A 16,074-nucleotide genomic window follows, 5' to 3' on the forward strand; every position below is an offset into this window, starting at 1 on the left:
CCCTGCTACCAGAGTACCATATTACCACCTATACTGCTCTGGTAAGCCTATCACCTGGTGATCCCTGGGTAAAGACTCCTAGTGCCCGTGACAATGTGTCAGCATATACATAAGTAGGAGACAGACAGGGTTACGCTAAAACTAAGCAGGGTCTGCGGAATCATCCTTCAGCAGATGCAGCCGAAAGTGACTGAAATATCAATAATTACGCTACGTAAAATAAGTTGTAATTTGGAAGCAATTGGCATTAACAGAAAATCAAAGTACGTATAATAGCCTAAATCTTTTACCCAAACATGCCTCAGTGGAAATGTACCAATACCCAGGCGAGGTGCGCAGCATCAGTATCTGCGATCCTGCTCTGCCGTAATCCAAAGGCATTTACTAGCATTAGCATATCTGAGGTATATATCCCTTCAGACAGCAGCGATGTGCCTGTAGTGCAAAAAGCCAGGTATTTAAGTAACCATCTAAAAGTCTAATTATCTCTAATTTACATGTCTTTCATGCCTCGCTTTCTTTTGTACGGAAATGGCACACATCTGAATTGCTTGGAACTTACCAATTGTGCCTCTGATAATATCGTCTTTTTACATATTGGGAAAGAGCTGCAGACCAGACGAGCAGATGAAATTGACTTGTTTCAAATCCAGCAGCTGCAAGGACATATGTTTCAATTAAAGTTAAGGCCGAGCGTTTGCAATCGTGGTGAAATATTGATAGGAAACAACAGTGATACAATGTTCTTATCACCTCTCCTACACATGTATGGTATTTCATGCAGGTTAATTACATGTAACACCTCCAGACTTTAGTTCTAAAAGCAAATAACATGATTGTAGTCATATGCTACAATATATATATATATATTTCATAACAATACATTTGTATCATGTAGAACTAAATCTTTCAATTCTATTTATTTTTATTATTATACTTTATATAGTGCCTACAAATTAAATGAGCATTGATAATACATGTTTATTTGTAGATCACTAAATGTCATAAATAATTAAATCCAATATATTAAAAGTTTTCTTTTTTAATGATTTTTCTATATAAAAACAGATTTATTTGCTACTATAAATTGCGCACTCAATAAATAATAAATGTATACATAGATACATTGCTACCTAAATACATAGAAAACAAGTTAGGTGAATTGTCACTTTGGATTTGTCTGGAGGTATTTAGGGCAAAGTAAATTTAGGAAGCGTTACTATGGTATTTGCATAGATGTGGCCACTATAGGACCATCTTCCCGAGTCATCACTTTACTTCTGCAATGAGCTAGAATTTTAGAGTTGGAATAAAGACACATTTCTCTTTAACGGTGAAACATATGGCCATATTTTATGTACAAAGATCTTGTCTTTGATATATATCTGCCTTTTTCCCCCACATGGAATTAAAACATAAAACACAAGTACATTACATTAAATTGCCTGCAGGGCTAAATAATAAATATTAATAATTGTGAGTTTAAATGTGGGAGTTAAGGAAGAGCAGCGAGAAGGGTCCTTTCTGTGCGTTCTCCTAATAAACTATCATCAGTTTAGATTCTAACATCACTGTCTGTATCACAGGATAGAAAGTTATATATTGTAGCTATTGTCACTGACAAAGAAATGTAACTGCATTGAAGAAAAAAAATATTGAAAGAAAACAGAAACATTGTAACTATCTGAGTAAAAATCTCTAGAACAGCGCAGATGGGTTATTAGACTTTATCCGGATGACAAATTATCTTAAAAAATGAAAGATAATTCCCTTGTAAATAATATCACTGACATAAGGGATACACGCGTGGGATGATATGATAGCCCCAGGATTTTATGTGACAGTGGATTTGGGGAGGTGGTAGTCAGTGTAATGGATCGATAGTGATCCATTCGTTTTTACTGCTTCAGATCACACAATGTCTGTGAATAGGATCTCACCTCATTTATTCATAACCAGGAGCAAAGTCATATCCAGCTGGGAGATTAAATATTCCTGCAAGCTCATCCCTAGGTGATCATGATACAGAATATACATATTTTCTTTATTGGGGCAATATTTGTTATTACAGAAACATGCCTCCAATTCCACTGCAAATATTGCCTGGTTAGAAATATCGCTCTTATTAAGTTAGTATTTCATTATCTTTCCACTTAGTAGACATCTATATATTGCATTAAAAAAATTCTGATTTTTCTGCCTGACGGATACTGCAGACTGTTTAGATTCAGAGCTGCCTCTGAGAATGGAGAACATATTTTGGCTTTAAGGATCTCTGTTCCTGTGTTAAATTTTTATAACCATAATCTGTAACGCTGTCCTACTACTGGTGACAAATTGCCCCCGGTTCCTGTCTTATTCATGATCCCGATGTACTGCATTCTGGTTCTTGTCCTGGCATCTAAAATTATCATAATACTGCAATTTAATAAAAAATAAATTGTGCTGATAAGTCCTGCCCCTTTTACTGGCAGAATCAAACAAGTACAGGGGTCTTATAGGACAAATAATCTTATTTACATTTGTACATATGTTTCACCTAGCTTGTAAAACCTTTTGGCCCAAAACACTGATACATACAACCTTGTCGCTCATAGCACATTTGATGGCTACAGTTTGCAGTAAATGTAGCATATGTAAAAACCACATACGATTTCTAAATGGTTCCTTCTTTTCTGAAGTATCATTTTTTGTCGCTATAATTTGGTGAAGCACTAAGTATACACATTGTGATAATGAGGAATCAGCAGCTCTTACTAAATAAAATCGGTTACATACAGACCACCTATGGAAACAATGTGCCCTGTTATATAAAAATAGTAATAATAATAAAAATATTATTATTATAAAAAATACCGTAGGTATTTTACATTTACCAGGTAATATTTCTCTGCTGATAGGTAAAGATTTTTTCCTCCTTTTATTTAATTTTGCTTTCGTCTGCAAATGTTCTGACTTTGTAATAAATGTTGTAGATTTAAAAGAACATCTGTCAAAAAAACAAGGATCAGTGATCTATATTTTTTTAATCTGTTAAATATTTTCAAACAGTAATTATTTTTATCGTTGAATAATTAAAGATGTGCAAGGCATATTTGTATGTTATCCGCAATATTTATACATCAGAAATCCTGCATACGGCTTATGGAACTGTTATTTAGTTTTCTAGAAAATTACTGTAAAATGTAATTTTTTTTAACTGTAACTTTTTTTTAAAACTTTTTTAATCTGTTTTACATCAATAAAAACTGTAAAGACACACACACACACACACACACATATATATATATATATATATATATATATATATATTATTGAAATTGCAAATAAATAAACCCTTTTTCAGCGAAAATATAGACGTGAATTTTGGTGTTGAATAATAATGATCACCTGACCTTTACATTTTGCGTTGAAGCAACGTACACATCTATACTTAGGAAGGGATCAGTTCATACAGAAAGATGTCATTCTCTTTATTATACGGCAGAATGAGGTAGGGTAAGTATAGTGTTTTGTGGAAATGTTCCCTGGATGCACCTCTACTTTCCCCTAATCATGCACTTAAGCTAAATAATACATTCAGTTTGTCATAACCAAGAGGACAGGCATATTATAAAAATGTGATTTAACCCTTTTTTTTTATTCCACAAAATAATACTGTCTTTACCTTGGGACCAGTTGTCATTTATAATTTCTGAGTGAAGGGGACATAATGGATTTACAATGGAACTTAGAAGCCTTCTCCGAGTAACATAAGAATATAGAAAACAGGCGAATGTTACATTAGCAGACAAAAAAAAAAAAGATGTTTTCTGCAATGCTCAGGAACCGATGATAGAAAATAAATGGGATATTTGACTGTAAACACAGTCTCCAGCTAATCGCAGCCTTTGATGGTTAAAATAAAATATGAACTTTTTCTGAACTTACGACTGACACATGAAGATCGTCCCTCGTCTCTCACAGATGCCAATGTGCTCAAAGGTTAAATAAAAGCCTTTTAAAACAGTGTCCTCAGGATTTCCGCTGTACGGCAGGTTTGACATTCTACCTGCCGGATCCAACCCTATAATTAGAAATATACAGTTGTTGCTATGTTATATTTTTTGCTGCCTTAAAGGATTTGAATTTCTGGCCTGTTATACTGCAGTGGTTGTAACTCTTTTCTCGCTTTGGTGGATGTTTAACAAATTCAGTTTTACTTTCTGGAGTTTAGATTTAGCAAGATAAGAAATTAATTGGCAGCAATGAAGACATTTTAAAAAATCCAAATGGGATAAGTGATTCATTTACTTTTTGGCAGATATGAAATCCAGACTGACCACAGCCCCGCATCCAGAACTGTCATTATACCATCACACGTACAGGCTTTTCATTTTCTGAAAGCAGATTGGAAATAATTATAGGCTGTATATTAGAACTAGAAATTGTCATAATATTGTGGGTAATTTTTTTTATAAATAAAGCGCAAGACGGGGCTGTTTGGTGCAGAAACTTGAGCGTATTTTACGTTTGCAGAGACTGATGAAGTTGTGCCTGGGAGAAGGGGTTTCTGTAGTAAAATGCACTGTCTGTAAAACAATGACACAGAGAATCTAAATGTAAAGGTCGCCTGCTTGTGGCGTCACATTACTAGCTGGCAAAAATGTTACTCTAATCTGCGTCAGAGTCTGAAAATGTATTTTTAAAAGTGCGGTATAAACATAGTATGCACTATATAAAATCTAAATTAAAGGTAAAATTTTCTAATAGATTAATGGGTAACAGAATGAACATGGAGTTTCCGGTGGTAATCGTCTTAACGGTGACGAGAACCCGACACGATTGACACCTACACCAGAATTCCGATTTGACCAAAAAATTAATCCAATACAAACAGACTTACCTGAAAACCGAAGATCCAGTTTCCAATGGCAGCGCATGCAGACAGGCAGTCATCCCGAAGATCCAGCTGTCCGGCGGCAGCGCATGCAGACAGGCAGTCATCCCGAAGATCCAGCTGTCCGGCGGCAGCGCATGCAGACAGTCAGTCATCCCGAAGATCCAGCTGTCCGGCGGCAGCGCATGCAGACAGGCAGTCATCCCGAAGATCCAGCTGTCCGGCGGCAGCGCATGCAGACAGGCAGTCATCCCGAAGATCCAGCTGTCCGGCGGCAGCGCATGCAGACAGGCAGTCATTCCGAAGATCCAGCTGTCCGGCGGCAGCGCATGCGGACAGGCAGTCATTCCAAAGAGCCAGCTGTCCGGCGGCAGCGCATGCAGACAGGCAGTCATTCCGAAGAGCCAGCTGTCCGGCGGCAGCGCATGCAGACAGGCAGTCATTCCGAAGATCCAGCTGTCCGGCGGCAGCGCATGCGGACAGGCAGTCATTCCAAAGAGCCAGCTGTCCGGCGGCAGCGCATGCAGACAGGCAGTCATTCCGAAGAGCCAGCTGTCCGGCGGCAGCGCATGCAGACAGGCAGTCATCCCGAAGAGCCAGCTGTCCGGCGGAAGCGCATGCAGACAGGCAGTCATTCCAAAGAGCCAGCTGTCCGGCGGCAGCGCATGCAGACAGGCAGTCATCCCGAAGAGCCAGCTGTCCGGCGGCAGCGCATGCAGACAGGCAGTCATTCCGAAGAGCCAGCTGTCCGGCGGCAGCGCATGCAGACAGCCAGTCATCCCGAAGAGCCAGCTGTCCGGCGGCAGCGCATGCAGACAGGCAGTCATCCCGAAGATCCAGCTGTCCGGCGGCAGCGCATGCAGACAGGCAGTCATCCCGAAGAGCCAGCTGTCTGGCGGCAGCGCATGCAGACAGGCAGTCATCCCGAAGAGCCAGCTGTCTGGCGGCAGCGCATGCAGACAGCCAGTCATCCCGAAGATCCAGCTGTCCGGCGGCAGCGCATGCAGACAGGCAGTCATCCCGAAGAGCCAGCTGTCCGGCGGAAGCGCATGCAGACAGGCAGTCATTCCAAAGAGCCAGCTGTCCGGCGGCAGCGCATGCAGACAGGCAGTCATCCCGAAGAGCCAGCTGTCCGGCGGCAGCGCATGCAGACAGGCAGTCATTCCGAAGAGCCAGCTGTCCGGCGGCAGCGCATGCAGACAGCCAGTCATCCCGAAGAGCCAGCTGTCCGGCGGCAGCGCATGCAGACAGGCAGTCATCCCGAAGATCCAGCTGTCCGGCGGCAGCGCATGCAGACAGGCAGTCATCCCGAAGAGCCAGCTGTCTGGCGGCAGCGCATGCAGACAGGCAGTCATCCCGAAGAGCCAGCTGTCTGGCGGCAGCGCATGCAGACAGCCAGTCATCCCGAAGATCCAGCTGTCCGGCGGCAGCGCATGCAGACAGGCAGTCATTCCGAAGAGCCAGCTGTCCGGCGGCAGCGCATGCACACAGCCAGTCATCCCGAAGAGCCAGCTGTCCGGCGGCAGCGCATGCAGACAGGCAGTCATCCCGAAGATCCAGCTGTCCGGCGGCAGCGCATGCAGACAGGCAGTCATCCCGAAGAGCCAGCTGTCCGGCGGCAGCGCATGCAGACAGGCAGTCATTCCGAAGAGCCAGCTGTCCGGCGGCAGCGCATGCAGACAGGCAGTCATCCCGAAGAGCCAGCTGTCCGGCGGCAGCGCATGCAGACAGGCAGTCATTCCGAAGATCCAGCTGTCCGGCACCTCAGTTTCACGGCAGTGTGCCCTACATTAATGTTAATTTAAAGTGGCAATGCCTGGACCCCGCAGGCTAAATGTTTAAACAGTAATCAGGTAAGGTAATCAGGGAAGTCTGTTTATATGGGATTCGTTTTTGGGTCAAATCGTAATTTTGGTGTAGGTGTCAAGTGTGTCGGGGTTCTCATCACCGTTAAAACGTACCCAACCCGGAGCTTCTGTCTGGGCAGTAAGGTCATAATAAAAGAACAAATGCACTATATTATCTATTTTACCATCATACAAAGCTGGAACTTCGCCACATATAAGGGACTGTCGGAGAGGAAACGTCTAACAACTAACTCCCTGTGTGCCGGATGCCGGCCAAGAACAGCTTCTTCCCCAAAAAACTCGCCAAAAATATGCCCAAAAAAAGTGTTCAATGTCTGCACACAGGTAGTACTCAGTGATTCATCCCTATGAGGGATATGATATTTTCGCAAGCAATATTCATCATCATCATCATCATCATTTATTTATATAGCACCACTAATTCCGCAGCACTGTACAGAGAACTCACTCACATCAGTCCCTGCCCCATTGGAGCTTACAGTCTAAATTCCCTAACATACACACACACACACAGACAGAGAGAGGCACACACAGACTAGGGTCAATTTGTTAGCAGCCAATTAACCTACCAGTATGTTTTTTGGAGTGTGGGAGGAAACCGGAGCACCCGGAGGAAACCCACGCAAACACAGGGAGAACATACAAACTCCTCACAGATAAGGCCATGGTCGGGAATTGAACTCATGACCCCAGTGCTGTGAGGCAGAAGTGCTAACCACTACGCCACCATGCTGCCCCCCATAATATTATAACAATAGCCATATGTTTAACCCATGCATGATTCAATTCTTCTACTGTATGAGTTCTGACCACATCTGCTGGAGAATATTCTGCAGCTCTATCACCCTCTCCGTACCAACGTCTTCCTACTCCCTTCCTACTCCCAGTACCAAACCAGCCAGTGATATCACCAATCTGCGGTCATGTTACTTCTGCTTTGTAGGGCACCGTCTGTTGGTTATTTGTCTCTCGGTTATATACTCTCAGCAATTTTATTCTTTCTTTGCCTTTTTTCTTTCCATTCATTTGCAACTTCAAACACTATTATTTTTTTACCTTTTCTACCACTAAGGTGTTTCCTTTTTACCCCTGGCAGTTGTGTCACATGACCATGAGTATATATAAAAATATATCGCACCTCGTCGGCCTCGTTAGCAGGCAGACTGATGTCTTGTATTGCCTGCATCAAGTCACAGTTCTCACAGATGGACTCTTGTGATTAAGCAGAATGAGACGCAAGACACCGCAGCACTAGTTCCTAAGTACAGTATATTAATATCCCTAACAAGACATTCTATATTATTATTATATTATCTCTTATTTATAAAGTGCTGACTATGTAGAGCTGTACACCGAGGGGATCATGACATAAACACATTACATACAATGACATGAAACAAACGGTGCAGATGGCCCTGCTCCAATGAGCTTACAGTCTAAGCGGTTTGGGTACATGTACCTGATACAGAAGGCAGCGGAATAACAACGTTAACAGCTGGACATGTGCTATGTTGTTATTACAAGGCAGCAGCATTATCAGCCGTTAAATATAAAGCAGTCCTTGGTGGATGGCATCTCTGTGTACTAGCCGGTTGTGTGTCATGGGTGATACGAGGAGACAGCGGAGACTGGAGACACAAAACAAGAAGCAGCCACTGTACAATCCTTAACATACTCAGCTGCTGTCAGGCCAGTTATAGTAACTGAACCTCCATCCTCTTCTGGTTGTGGAGAAGGATTTGCTGTCGTGCTGCACTTGTGGTTAACTGTCAAACTGGCGTCGCTATGAGCCTGGTGTCTTACTTTACCATTGTGTTCGCTGCTGGAAACAGAGTCAGGACTTAAGAAGGCAGCGGAGACCACAAAAGGAGGAACTGAGATGGCACTACAAAGTCTGTGGTCACCCCCTCGAATTAGTGTGTTTGCCCATTGCAGCCACATCCATGGCAGATGCATAAAATCCAGCATACAGCCATCTCCGTAGTCAGACCTTAGCAGTAAAATGACTATCATGGCACTGTCACAGGATGCCACCTTTCCAGCACGTCAGTTTGTCAAATATCTGTCCTGTTACGGCTGCCCGGCCGCAGTAGGTGCTGTTTCTGTTAAGTAGAAGCTTCTAAGGGGCAACAACATCTCAGCTGCGAAGCGTTAGATCACACAGAATGGGACCTCCAAGTGCTGAAACATCTAATGCATGGAAATTGGCTGTTCTTGGCTGCAACACTCGTTACCAAGTTCCAAACAGCGTGGAAGCATTGTCAGCACAAGAACTGTTTGTTGGGAGCTTGACCATGCACAGCGCCAATCATCTACTGGTGTGATGTAAGCACATTGCCATTGGACTCTGGAGCAGTGGAAACCTTGGAGTGACCAATCCTGTTTCACCCTCTGGCAGTTTGATTGACAAATCCGGCTTTGACGGATGCCAGGAAAACGCTTCCTACACAAATGGGTTCTGCCAGCTGTAAAAGAATAATGTTCTGGGGCTCTTTTTCCAATGAAGGGAAAACTTAATGTTACAGCATACAGTGACTTTCTAGAGAACTGTGTGCTTTCAATTAGTGGCAACAGTTTGAGGAAGGCCCTTTCCTGCTCTAGCAAAACGAGGTCCATCAAAAAATGGTTTTTCAGAGTTTGGTGTGGAAGACCTTTGACTGGCCTGCACAGAGCCCTGACCTCAACCTTTGAGGTAAATTAGAACAATGACTACCAAATAACATGAGTGCCTGACCTTACTAATGCTCTTGTGGCTGAATGGAAGTGCATCCCAGCAGCCATGTTCATCTAGTGGCTAGTGTATGTATTCTGAGGCTCTACAAGAGAAGGGTAAATAAATCTGATTTTGGGGCTATTACTGGTTTCTAAACATAAGATGGAACCAGAGCAGAGGGCATTGTTCTGTGGTCCTGAGAGATGCTAGTAAACTATTATCCTGCAAATTATTTGTACAGAAAGTAAAGGGATCTTCTGCAAAAGTTGAAACATAAGATTCAGGATGGTTCACTCCTGCAAGGAAATAATCTGCCTGCTCCATGATTGTTAGAGCAATGTTACTACCAAGATGTTGGTCACCAACAATGAGCCGCTCTTTACTAACGCAGATACTGCGGAGCCACCTCTCAGTGCCACAAGTCGGGATGAATAAAGACTCGTGTGACCTGTAGGGGTTCTCCTATCACAGGTTTTCCAGGGGGTCTGCGCTGTTCACTAGGAAGCTGGAAACTCTCTGCTTCTGGCCCATTTTGCGGCCAAGTGATTGTGTAGCAGGGAGCCAGGTAGATTGTGTGGACCCCTGTTGTGTGGGAGTCCCAGGGTTAGTCCATCACTTATATTCTGGCTTTGGAAATTAGATTACAGTAAACAATATTGATGTTGTACGTAGCCTAATATTCCCCTCAATGATATACGTAAAGTATGAACCTGTATCTATAATATATATAGGGTGCTCCGGTTTCCTCCCACACTCCAAAAACATACTGGTACGTTAATTGGCTGCAATCAAAAATTGACCCTAGGCTCTCCCTCTTTGTCTGTCTGTCTCCCTCTCAGTCTGTCTGTGTGATTGTGTGTCTATAGTAGGGAATTTAGACTGTAAGCTCCAATGGGGCAGGGACTGATGTGAATGAGTTCTCTGTACAGCGCTGCGGAATTAGTGGCGCTATATAAATAAATGATGATGATGATGATGATGATGATGATGAAGTACATTTTGCCATAATATTAGGATACTTTCTTCCTATTTTCTCAATGAGGGTCCTCAAAAGAGGAGTCCGTGTACGGGGATAATTAAAAAAGCCGCTTTCGTCTCAATGTATAGAACATGGGACAGATGATTGTGAATGTTACAAAATGTTCTTTCATTTTATATTGTGAATATTTTTAGTTCCCCCTAAAAGACACAGTTAAAATAAGGGAAATAAAAGACACAGAAATCCATGAAGAACTGAGTTGAATAACTGTTATTTATCAATCAGACTCAGGTGTATAATTTCATCTAAAGGCAGTTTCAGCCTTTATAACGTTGGCTCAGGAGGATAAAACATATTAATTCCTCTGAATCGTTACAAAAAGGATAAGCGCAGTAATTCTGAGGTGTCATTTCATCAACAAGAGGTGACAATCTTTCTGTTCTAAAGTACTTCTCCTGTATGAAGTGTACTCGTCTCGTCGTTATGTGCGGCCTCCGTAAAATCCTCCTCTGCGCTTGTTGGCAAAACTCTTCAGATGGGATACAATGTAACCAGCTAATAGACAGAGGGGACATGTGACCAATGCGGCAATACTGCAAAGTCTTCTGGGAGAGATTCCACAATTATAATATACTTCCTTATATCTGGGGAATAGGAATCCGATAAAACCAAAAAGGATATTAGAAGTCACAGCTTAGCCCCATTTGCAGAGCACACGGGTTACTGGTTAGTATTTCCTCTTATGGTACCTCCAGTAGAGTTGAGGCAATTTCTGTCTAAAATGCAGGTGTAAATTGCGGACGTAAAAAAAACATTTTACCAGGACATGTTGAGTCGAACGCAACTCAGCTGATCGTCATCATCATAAATTCATTAGTTACACCAATGGTTGAGAACTTGCAAGTTTTCTGTCTCAAAACACACGCATGGGAGTCTCACGGCCATAACGTATCTTGCCTATACTTGATGCAATGGACAACTGTCGGTGAAGAAGACAAAACACACATACGATATTTTATAAATGTGCAAAAGTGAAGTGAAAATGACTTGTCTAACTCCAATTTTACAGGATTTAAGGGCCAAGATGGGGCTGATTGAGGGGGTGCACAGGCTCGCTGGGTACAATAGGAAAAATTGAGTGGATCAGGGGCAAAGTTCTTTGCTGAGGGAACTTAGTGTACAACTTCAGGATTAACAAAACATTTCATTTTGTGGGAGGGGATTATTTAAGTGAGCTACAGAGGGTAGCTGGGGCGCATTTAGGGAGGCGTTCCCTGACTTGTGGTTAGGCGTGTCATTGTTCCCTCCCTACAAGAGGATTTGTATTCTATAGCTGGTCAGAGGTACTAAAACATCCCACCTTATCCCTATACTGATAACAGGACAACGTTGTCTCCCCCACTGCCCTTATCATGTGCAGCAAGGACCCCATAGAAGGGTGCTTCAATACCTTCTAGCTAAGATCAGGTATAGTTCTGTCCTAGGAGGGTAAGCCAGGGGCCCTCCTATAATGGGAAGACTACCTTGGCCCTCTGGCCAAAAGGCCGGTAGCTTGAAAGCCCAGGACGTAGTGCCCCCAGAGTGGTGACCTGGAGGTGCTTGAAAATCACATGGGAGTGGTGACCCCATCTGACAGACCAGGGCACCTGGCATGAACCCCACTTTTGAGCTGCACATGGCTTTCTTTGCTCAGGACTTTGGCTGGAGAGGAGCAATGTTAATAATTACAGCAATTCATGGTCAAAATGTATTTATTTTATGTTCTCACTTGTTTTGTCGCTTCACTTTTTATTGGTTTTTTTTTATCATATAATGAGTGGTATTTGGTGGCCACTACAGGCCCATCCTCTGTGATCTAGGGGAGATGGTGTTGTATCCACATTCTTCAAACATCCGACGTCACTTTTATGGGGATGGGGGGTGGGGGGATGTTATGCCCTGGAGGAAGCTGCGACAGATCCTGTAGCCTGAAGACCCTTGCCCCTGAGGGACCTTATGATTCCGGGATGGATGGGCCTTTTCTCTTTCACAGAGGGGCCCTCTTTGGTGACTGCACCCCTGAGCACTGTTTTGTGGTTTTACATATTTGTGCACCGTGCCGACCTTTCAATAAAAAAAACGTCCCGTGTGATCGGAATAAAACTGCAACAAGTAAACATTACAGAAAAGCAACACAAGTAATCCTATAATTGGAGATTCTACCAAGCTGATGATTGAATCAATATTTAAGGTTCCTAAATCCAGAGCGAGGTAGAAAAGCTTCTCTAGTGTTTTATGATGTACAATACACTAAATACCCATTTATCCCATTCCCATGTATGGTATCTTACATCGAGTGTCTTTATTTCTGTCTGTAATCTATCAGCAGTTTACAGAACAGGGCGCTGCTGGATAAATCGACATGAAAGCGATTCTATCACTCTTACAATGCGTCAGTGAACTCTTCTTCCTGAATAATTATTAATATTACAATTCACCTCATTAGAGACCTATTGCGCTGCTGTTGGCAAAACAGTCTCCTTGTTGCGTGCTCAATAATTAAACAGTAAAACAAACATGATCCTTTTACTTGTAAGATTAAAAATAGCAGAGAGGCCGCACATCCCTTTAATCAATAACCCGATCTATCTGTCTGTCTATTTTGTTTCTGTAGAATAATGAATATATCTCCCATCTGGACTGGTTAATTACCATATGTTTCCTTTTTGGCTGTTCGTGCTGCTCTATGAAGGAATAAATGTGATAATGAGAATGAATGTATCTGCGAGATGAAGGCTGGCACGCTGTACAGATACCCATGTTATTTCTGATGCCCACTTCCCCGCACCTCTTCCTCAGCTATGTGCCAGCCAGAGGGTGCTCTCCTACAGTATTGCACATAACAGGTGTAATAAAGGGGGTGTCACTTTGTGTCATTGGAGTTTACAGCCTAAATTCCCATCCACATAAATTAGAGTTTATTTTCGCAGAAGTCTGTTTCCTACCAGTATGTTTTTGGAATGTTGGAGGAAACCGGAGAAACCCACAAGGGTATGACCAGGGGTGTTGGGAGTGGCCCCCCGATTGTTTTTGGTGGACCAAAATACCCTAAAGAATTCAGCCCCATGCTGAAAAGATTAAGGGTTCCAGCTTTATAACGTTACTAATCCAGTCTGTTATAGCCGAGGGCTGGTTGTGGGCATTTTTTTGGTGGTGGACTCCGTATTGTTTGTCCTCTAGTGCACGGCCAAATTCAAGAAACATCCCGGACTGCTGTCCCACCCACCCCCACCATAGTCTGTGTCTGCCAGACCTCCAAGAAAGCCGCCTCATATCTGGAGGTATGACATAACTAAGGCACTTTAGATCCATTTTCTTCTAATGGAACAATTTCTTCCTCTCCTCTCTTTCCACAAATAAACCAAATCTCGTTCTTCCTAGAGCAGCTCATGCGAAGGGGATTTACCAAAGTGAAAAAGAGGAGGTACGCTGACTGTACTAGACTATAGGCTCATTCACACCTGCATAATAAGCGCAGATTTAGCCCAAATCTGTGTTCTCTAAATCTGCGTAAAGTACGTGTGAATGGGTCGCTATTTGCACATTTTTTAAATCTGTAACAGTAAGTGGAAAAATCCTATTGCTTTAAGAACGCACCTTAGAAACCAACATTTTACATTACTTTGCGCTTACAGATGTACATAAAACCTAACGTGGGATGTTTCCCGTCACAGGAATATTTATAATCTATGACTTGTTCTGCACACGTGAAAGGACCGATGTTTCATTGTTTAAGAAACAGGAAAGAAATATCTCCCTTCACAGTTGTGATTATTCCAACACATGTACTATGCACAATAAGATATACTTTGAGGTCGCGGCTCTTTGAAGAATAATATCTACTTCTTCTGTAAGAAACATTTGAAGTTTGTTGTGGTTCATGCAAATTTCACAGGTTTTTGTGTTGCCAAAATGATACGTTTCCTACATTTGCCTGAAATAATAAAATAATCATCGGGCTGCAAAAAAGAAAGGGATTTCTTTCCTCTTTGAAATGTGTTTTGATTTCTCTATTAAAATGTGCATTTTTTTTGAAACGATGAATGCATATTACCGCCGGAGTAACAATTGACAGTAAGTGGAAGACTAACGTCAGGAATAATTCATCCTTTCAGTGTATTGCAATGACAACACCAGGAAAATATTTCCGTTTCTAAGAGCTGAGCTGGCAGAGAAGACTCCTGTAAATAACAGCATCAAACAGAGGGAACGTAAACGCCAAAAATATGAAATAAATACTGAGAATCTTATATCCATATTGGGGAACTGAACCTGATCAAGTGCAGACAATTAGTAACTTCTATTAGTTTTATTTTATATTCTCACCATGGGTAGTAATAGCACGAAGAAAAGGGTAGGATGGAAGGAGCGATACACAAAACTTGAGTGTCCCCAACCGCAAGTAATATACACATATACAATATACACATACAATATATACATATACAATATACACATACAATATACAATATATACATATACAATATATACACATATAATATAAACATATACAATATATACACATATAATATACACGTACACAATATAAACATATACAATATATACATATATATAATACATACATACAATACCCACATATACAATATTTACATATACAATATGCACATACAATATACATATACAATACATACACATGTACAATATACACATATACAATATATACATACAATATGTACATATACAATATATAATATAAACATATACAATATATACACAAGTACATATAACATGTATATATACACATGCAATATACACACATATAAAATATACAATATACACACATATAGAATATACACATACACAATATATACACATATACAATATACACACATATACAATATACACATATATAATATACACATATACAATATACACACATATAGAATATACACATACACAATATATATACACATATACACACATATAGAATATACACATATACAATACATACAATATGCACATATACAAAATACACACATATACAATATATACACATATAGAATATACACTTATACAATATATAAACAAAATATACACATATACAATATACACACATTTACAATATATACACATATAGACTATAAACATATATAATATGTACATATATACAATATATAAACATATACAATATGTACACATAATATACACATACAATACATACATATACAATATACAGGGTGATTCAAAAGTCGCAGTACACCCTTTTATTTCAAAAACTCTACAGGAATTGGGCCGGTTGGCCGATTTCAAGATGGCGCCCATGTTTGGTACATACCGTGAAAGATAGACCACGTCACCCATACTTTACTGGAGTATTCAGGTTTCCCAATTTCCTGTAGAGTTTTTGAAATAAAAGGGTGTACTACGACTTTTGAATCACCCTGTACACATATACAATATATACACATATAATATACAATAAAAACACATATAATATACACATATACAGTATATACACATATAAAATACACATATACAATATATACATATACAAATATAATATACACATTTACAATATACACACATATACAATATATACATATACAATATATACACATATAATCTACACATACAA

The 16,074-nt window shown here is 41.0% G+C and overlaps 1 long non-coding RNA gene across 1 annotated transcript in view; it reads right to left on the reverse strand.

Moving 5' to 3' along the window:
* Window positions 1-559: 559 nt before the first annotated feature.
* Window positions 560-16,074, reverse strand: part of LOC142103340 (uncharacterized) — a 60,151-nt gene continuing 44,636 nt past the window's right edge. The window contains exons 3-5 of the long non-coding RNA XR_012679327.1: window positions 3,931-4,066; window positions 2,877-2,989; window positions 560-656 (exon numbers count right to left, since the gene is read on the reverse strand). This is a non-coding gene — a long non-coding RNA (uncharacterized LOC142103340). The remainder of the gene's footprint in view (window positions 657-2,876; window positions 2,990-3,930; window positions 4,067-16,074) is intronic.

This window comes from Mixophyes fleayi, chromosome 10 (assembly GCF_038048845.1).
Source record: "Mixophyes fleayi isolate aMixFle1 chromosome 10, aMixFle1.hap1, whole genome shotgun sequence".
NCBI classification, from domain to species: domain Eukaryota; kingdom Metazoa; phylum Chordata; class Amphibia; order Anura; family Limnodynastidae; genus Mixophyes; species Mixophyes fleayi.